Genomic DNA, 7,500 nt, shown 5'->3' with positions numbered 1-7,500 from the left:
ACATAAATGATTAATCCGAACAATTCTAGCAACAGCAAGCGAGATGCCGTTCTTACCTTCAATAAAACGAGGAACAATTAAGAAATACAGTACTTTTCGTCTGCCTGTGTCAAAATGCCAACAGGGAAAGTGAAAAGATATTCTTTTCCTAATCACTCCTTTTCATGCGTTCGTGCCTATCCTTTCATGTAAATTGTTTTCCTCGTCCAAAGAACAATGAATACATAATCATCTACTTAAAATGCAAAATAGATTTTTTTTTAATTACCAACATTCTCTGTTCTCCTTCTGGCCGTTTCTAGTGTTTGGGCTAGTTTCATAAAAGAAAAAAAGTTTTGAAGTGATATCAATCAACAATTAGACAAGAACTTTTTCGCCTCTATCATTATTATTTATCAACTATCAAATATTCTCGCATACCGTTAATTAGAGAAAAAACAGACAGCAAACGAACAGTTGCCATAAGCTGACCTCAGATCCAATCTCTCTCTCTCTCTCTCTCTCTCTCTCTCTCTCTCTCTCTCTCTCTCTCTCTCTCTCTCTCTCATAGGGAAAAAGAGAGATTTTGAAATTGTATATTGGTTGGGATTTTACGGACAAAATTCGAATAGATTTGTTTACATACTTATATAAGGGAAACCAAATAACATTATTAATCTGTGCCATATCACAAAACACTGAAATTTACAGCCAACGAAAAACTAACATATCACAAGGACGCATCGGAATTGTCCTAAATATTAAACATGTAAAAAATGCGCCAAAGTTTCTTCGGCACAATCGAGTTTTCTGTACAGCCGCTATGACGTATAATCTAGAACACCGGAAACAGATCTATATTTCGGTGGTCTCGGTATAATTGTGTATGAGCTGCGGCCCATGAAACTTTAACCACGGCCCGATCGTGGCCTATCCTATATCGTTGTCAGAAACACGATTATGGCTAACTTTAACCTTAGGTAAAAAAAAAAAAAAAAAACTATTGAGGCTAGAGGGCTGCAATTCGGTATGTATTATGGTTGGAGGGTGGATGATCAACATAACAATTTGCAGCCCTCTAGCCTCTGTAGTTTTTAAGATCTGAGGGCGGACAGAAAAAGTGAGGACAGAATAAAGTGCGGACAGAAAAAAGTGCGGACAGAATCAAGTGCGGACGAACAGACAAAGCCGGCACAACAGTTTTCTTTTACAGAAAACTAAAATCGACCGCAAAAATTATTGCGCAGAACTTCCCGGGTCACTTGGCTTCGCCTCTGAAATTAGGGGAATTATTCATCACCCGCTTCTGGAAGGCCCTGGTTGGGACGATCGGGAATTTAGGTTTTACTTGTTAATCCAAATGGAGGATTTTTGTTTGTATGACGGAATAGTTTAGTAATTAATAGCCTGAATTAATACATGATTATCATCAGCAGTTTATTATTTAGATGTCTTTAATATGTTTAACACTTTCATAATAAGTAGTAAATAAGTCTGTTAAAGAGTCGCTAGCGGACCATGTTAAAAACTGTCGCTCAAGACTCAAGTCACCTTATAATAATAATAATAATAATAATAATAATAATAATAATAATAATAATAAAAGGACACAATACATTTTAGATTGGCTGAAGCACTTCTAATAGCATCCTGGCACTATATTTTACTTGTAATAAATAATTGTGAAAACCACACAATTATCGCCAGTGGCTCAGCAATAACGTGAACTATGATACATTAGAACAAGGAAAATGTAAATAAATCACCAGATTTTACAGACAAATGTTTTTTTACAAAAATCGGTTCACCATTACCAGATTACAAGATAAGAACGTTAAAAATATGGTTTGAATCTCACGGTAATCAAAGTTTCAAGGATGTGAAAAAAGGAATCTTCATTCCAGGCAATGGTTAAAGAAAAATTAAATCAATCAACAACATCCTCAGCTATAAAAGGTGAAAAGAAAAGCGTGGCGCGATCCATCACCTGATGCAACCCTCTCAAGAATCTTCATTTCTTTTGCGAACTCTTCGCTCCGAGAAACTCGAGCCACTTGGAAAGTCGGTCTTTCTCGCCAACTGAGGAAACACTTTTAGGGTTGTTATGGTGTGCTTTTCGCTTTGCTTTTATCGCTCTATGACATGCCCGCAAAATTTTTTTTTTTTTTTTTTTTTAAGTTCACAGAAATATGTAGTTCCATAATATTTATTTTTTTGGTACTGAACGCGAAACTTATCAATCTGTGTATGTGTGTGTGTGTGTAAGATCCATTCCAGGTCTCTCCTTTAATTTACTGATTCATATGCTGGATTGCTTTTAATAAAATTGAAATACAATGTCTCGTTTCGACATCATTTCAAAAATACTTTGAATAAAAATTCAGCGCACATTGAAGCAAGGGAAAATGGGGCATTTATAATCTTGAATATTGTTTCCAGAAGCTTAGTTATATGCGTTTACGACATCAGAAAATGCTTTTTAGATATTTTTCTTTAGCCCAATGTAATATAAAAGCTTGCCCCTTCTGATCACCATAATATATCCAAAATATTTAATAATAATAATAATAATAATAATAATAATAATAATAATAATAATAATAATAATAATAATAATAATAATAATAATAATGCCTCATCCAATTTAACGCACACTGTTACGAATTAATTTTCCAAGGGTTAATTTAATAACAACACTGATTCTGTTGCCTAAAACACTACTTGTGACCCTTCGTTGCTTACAAAAATACATCCTACGTTCAGTAAAATTAGGTGAAAAGAGTGACATGAAGCGACGAAAGAGAGTAAAAAGAAACAGATCCAAAAAGCAGGATGCAAAGAAAAACTGTCGTGAGAAAAAGGGGAACTTGCAGCGACCCGAAAATACAGGGCTTCTTCCTCTCCAGCGGCTCGGCTAATTGGCCAAAAGATCTTTCTCTGGCCTGGGGAATGGTGCTTCAACGGAGTATGTGTCACTCTGTTTTTTTTTCATGTTTTCTTTATGAATTATTCAGTCCAATCTATATATATAAGTGCTAGATGACACTTTAAGTGATTTTCCAGTTTTGTGTTAATCTGTAATTTAACAAGAGGAAAGGGTATTCAAGTGCCATGACAGAAATTACATTAACAATTAGTGCTACGGTGTCAGAGAATCACTTTTACGTAGCAAGGATTACAACATTCTTGAAACTGATGATCGATCGTTTTTTTTTTTATCACAGGGTACAAGTGAGGGATTTATTCCATGATAAAATGGCGGGAATATCCGGTTAATTCTGCAATAACTAGTTGCACAATTCCCACAGTAAAAACATTTTACCTCTCCATCAACCTACCAATTGAGCTTCCTGACTACTGAGTACGATTTGGTAGACGATTCACGATACAGATTTAATTTAAATTGTGATACCACCCACTTCACACAGAGAACAGTTATATGCGATTTAGTTTTGTCCAAATGCCAGATTAGACAGAAAAAATGCAATCTATTCAGATACCTATGAAGACTGCGTGAAATAATAATATATCCTCTACAATACAACTTTCTTTAAAACAGCACTCATGACAATTCATACAATGATTTCTATAAAATAAATTGTAAGATATTTTCTCAATTCTAACTGTTTCACAGATTCGTTTCCACATATTCTACATTTAATAAAATGAAAAAGGATGCTCTAGAAATAAAAAGTTCTTACGCACAAAGGGTAAAAGGTGAAAAGGATATTGGAATGAAGATGGCAAACTAAACAACCGTAAAACGCACCACTCATAAATGGTTATTAATCACGAGAGCAGAATTGCTAGAAAACGTGATAACAAGAGGGGAAGAACAATGGAAGGGTGAATGCTTGAAGGAAGGGAGAATAAGAGTAAAGGGGAAGACTTTTATCTCTTCTCCAAGGAGCATACAGCCCATAGAATGGAGAAAGGGAATAAACTGCAAATGGGTTGGGTTCCCGCCGAAGAGAATGAAGCCTCGGTGCATGCATGTAGGAACATCGCTTTTGTTCTAAGGAGTTTAAAAGAAGTAATTAAGGTAATCCTTTCGTCATATATAAAATGCTTGGTAATAATGTCCTGAATGTACCTGGAGGTATAGTAATGAATCTCTACAAAAACGCAGTAAATGAAGTTGCATGAGAAATATATCTATTCGCAAAAAAGCACAAAAATGAAACTTATGATTAAGTTCTAATTCATCACTTCAAAACCTCTTATTTTTACAAATGATGGTTAAGGATCAAAACCAACGCATTTTGAAAAAAAAAAATCAATTTCAATTTTCATATTAATGTCCAAGATTTCATAATTAGGGCATTATTTTAATTTCTCTCTGCTGCCCTTCGGAATTTCATTATCTGATCTCTTCATAAATTCTTTGTTTCCAACTTTTGTATTCTGTTGCTGCTTAAGAGTCTCTATTTTGGTTTCCTTGAATGCTTGATTTCATTTGTCCAATTACCTTGCATGTCTTTATGATTTTCGCAATCCCTTCTCATTTCACTATATCATTATATAATCACTCCAAGAATTGCGTGCAGTAATTTAGTAAAAGTATGTCATGCGAATCGTTGGAATTTTTGGTAATTTCTAAAATATGATGGATTCTCACCCACCAAAATGAAAACACGCCATTTAATTCTGCATGAGTATGGGTTTCCTTATATTGTGTTAACACTGTAACATGAAATAAATGAGTAATTATACTGAATATTGTAGATAATTCCTTCCTAATGCAACTTTCATATAATCCATTTTGATGTGGATTTTTTTCACTGTGCATCTATACAGTTATAGTAATAAGTACTGATGGAAAATGGCCGTTTTCATCATTAGCTGGTCAATATATCATTTAAAGGGGTTACTTTCCCCTTATCTAATCAATGTTCTTCACTCTTCCATTCGACTTAAAAAACGGTCCAGTTTATCAATCTTAATTTCCTTCATCTGATAATCAATCATTTTTCTTCCGTTACTTCGTCGAACAACCCTTCATTCTTCATCTTGTCAGAATCAAATCTCTCTCTCTCTCTCTCTCTCTCTCTCTCTCTCTCTCTCTCTTAATCACTGCTTCTATGATGAATGCTAAAATAATACTGCGAGATGAGGTACTATTAGACACCTAAACACAAAACATTAATTTATGGAGACGCATGAAGTGGGGAGTTAAATGTCTGGATACACGTGTTTTAAATGTACTAAGCAATTATACTTACAGAGAGAGAGAGAGAGAGAGAGAGAGAGAGAGAGAGAGAGAGAGAGAGAGAGAGAGAGAGAGAGGGCGGCTTGCATAGTAATAACGATCGCTTTTTTTTATAAAGGATGCTTCGGGGTTGGACGAAGGACATTTACTTAATTCGAAAACTTTTGACTTTTTTTTTTACTTACAAACCAAACCTTATACGGATTGTCGTTCCAATAACCTCAGTTCTCTACGTATGAAGACTTATATCCGTAGCAACTTTTGTGCATTTGATTCAACGAATTCACTCGAGTACCATAGATGTCATGTGGCCATTTTTCGGTCATTTTTGTCTTATTTGGACTGCAATAACAAGGTAGTTTATTTCCAGATGTGTATATTATGAATTCCACTAACCACAAAATATCAATTTGAAATATGTAATAGATCATACAAAACTATCGATTTCCTTTCAATAGTTTTCCGAGTACCTTCATATAAGGATTATTTTTATTGCATCCCTTATTAATTAAGCATAATTACCAAACAAAATTGTTTTGTAATCTTCACTTGTTCAAACATTTCCATGTCAAAAAATGACAGAGGTATCAATTTGAAGCTATTTATAATTTTATTGTCATATTTCTGTAATCATAAACATTCTTGTACTATAAGTTTTTTTTATTTATAATAATTTTACGAACAAGATTTATAGTGCGTAATTCAGCAAACTACAGACATCAGCATACTTGACACAAACTGTACTTGACTTCTTCATTTAGAACGATCTGCCGTAAATAGCATTCAATTCCACAAAATTATGCCATTCGCCTTCAATAAATCACACTCGTGTTTAATCGGGAAACTGCATTTTCCTGTTGTTCATTTTCAATAAGAAGAATACAAGGTTTCATTTTGAAATATGCTAGAATAATTTTTAATACTGTATCATAAATGTAATCGATTCTCTGTCCTATTCTATGTGGGTTGTCTAAAAGGATTAGATATTACAATGTCCCATCCCAAATCAGTTTCTTTCCAATATCAATATGTATACATTATTTTTAGATGCTGTTGTTGAAAGACTTAAAAGCTAAAATGGAAGCTGATTGTCTCGACTTAGTTGTTTCATGATTTATTTTATTTCGATTTTATTGTTTACGAATTATTTCAGGAAAAGGAATTTTCATAACATTTTGGATTACTAGATACTTCCTCTAGAAAATCGCTATCTACATATAAATGTCAGTCGTCCGGTTAAATTTGATATACGTATGTTTTCGTTCAAACTGTGCCATATTAAAAATTCAGTCTCATTAAAAAAGCTTTTTTAAAAAGTCTATCAGCATTTATCGAAAAATATTTGCAAGCATTACTATGATGCTAACTGAAGTATTTTTGAAAAGTTTTCTAATACCAAACCCTGGGAGACAAAGTTTGTGGTTTTATTACAAAAGTTAGATGAAATTTCTGAAGTAAGAGAAGATGAAAATAATTCTACTATCATCGAAATGGAAAGTGAAAAAGAGAACTTGAAGGACATCGAAGAATTTTGTCTGTGTGGATCATGCAGAAATAAATATTATAAGTACATATTCTTACAGAAATGTGTCGCCTATTAACATTTTAAATTCACCAAGAGGGGGATTCAAATAGCACAAATGCAATCATCTCAATTTTCGATAATTTCCAATTTTTGCATAAGAGAAAATTTGATGAAAATCCAGCATTAATAATTAAAAATAGTATTCCTCAAGGATGCGGTTAATTCATTAGTACGTTTGGAATTAATCTTGGGAGCATTGTAATTTTCTTCCATCTTTTAAGGCAATTTATGTTAAAGGCGGAAGAGCAAGAGAACCTACCGTTTACCGAAATTTCACGTGAGGATGCAATCTTCATGCCGTGTACCTTGCACACTCATTCACCGCGAGAGTAACAAGATATAGAGTAATAATCTATTTAAATAACAATAATAACTAACAACATTCTTTTTCAATTGGGAACACTCGGGAGGAAGAACCCTCTTTCCAAGCACATTAGCATTTGCTAATCATTCCACAATAAACCATTCTTATATATGGTAATATGAAAGAACAGATTCAGTGAAAAATAAGAGAGGCAGAAATCGTACCTGGGAGATTATTCCTGACATTTGATGTCTGTTGGACAGCCAACGTCAAATCAGAATTCGTTGCAACGGAAGACCCAGATGATGGAGCGCCGTCAGGAAGACAGCTTCCCTCGATTCACTCTGACGTTTTGCCGTCACATCCATTTCTGAAAAGAGGGCGCCAGTTACTCTCTTTTTGCTTTTTAAAGTCAGTGGGTAG

General features: G+C 34.0%; 1 long non-coding RNA gene across 1 annotated transcript in view; it reads right to left on the bottom strand.

Moving 5' to 3' along the window:
* Positions 1–7,443, bottom strand: part of LOC136842971 (uncharacterized) — a 24,437-nt gene extending 16,994 nt beyond the window's left edge. The window contains exon 1 of the long non-coding RNA XR_010854391.1: positions 7,302–7,443. This is a non-coding gene — a long non-coding RNA (uncharacterized lncRNA). The remainder of the gene's footprint in view (positions 1–7,301) is intronic.
* Positions 7,444–7,500: the final 57 nt, after the last annotated feature.

This window comes from Macrobrachium rosenbergii, chromosome 10 (assembly GCF_040412425.1).
Source record: "Macrobrachium rosenbergii isolate ZJJX-2024 chromosome 10, ASM4041242v1, whole genome shotgun sequence".
NCBI classification, from domain to species: Eukaryota; Metazoa; Arthropoda; class Malacostraca; order Decapoda; family Palaemonidae; genus Macrobrachium; species Macrobrachium rosenbergii.
Note: the sequence above shows the minus strand (reverse complement) of the source record. Positions and strands in the feature narration are given on the sequence as shown.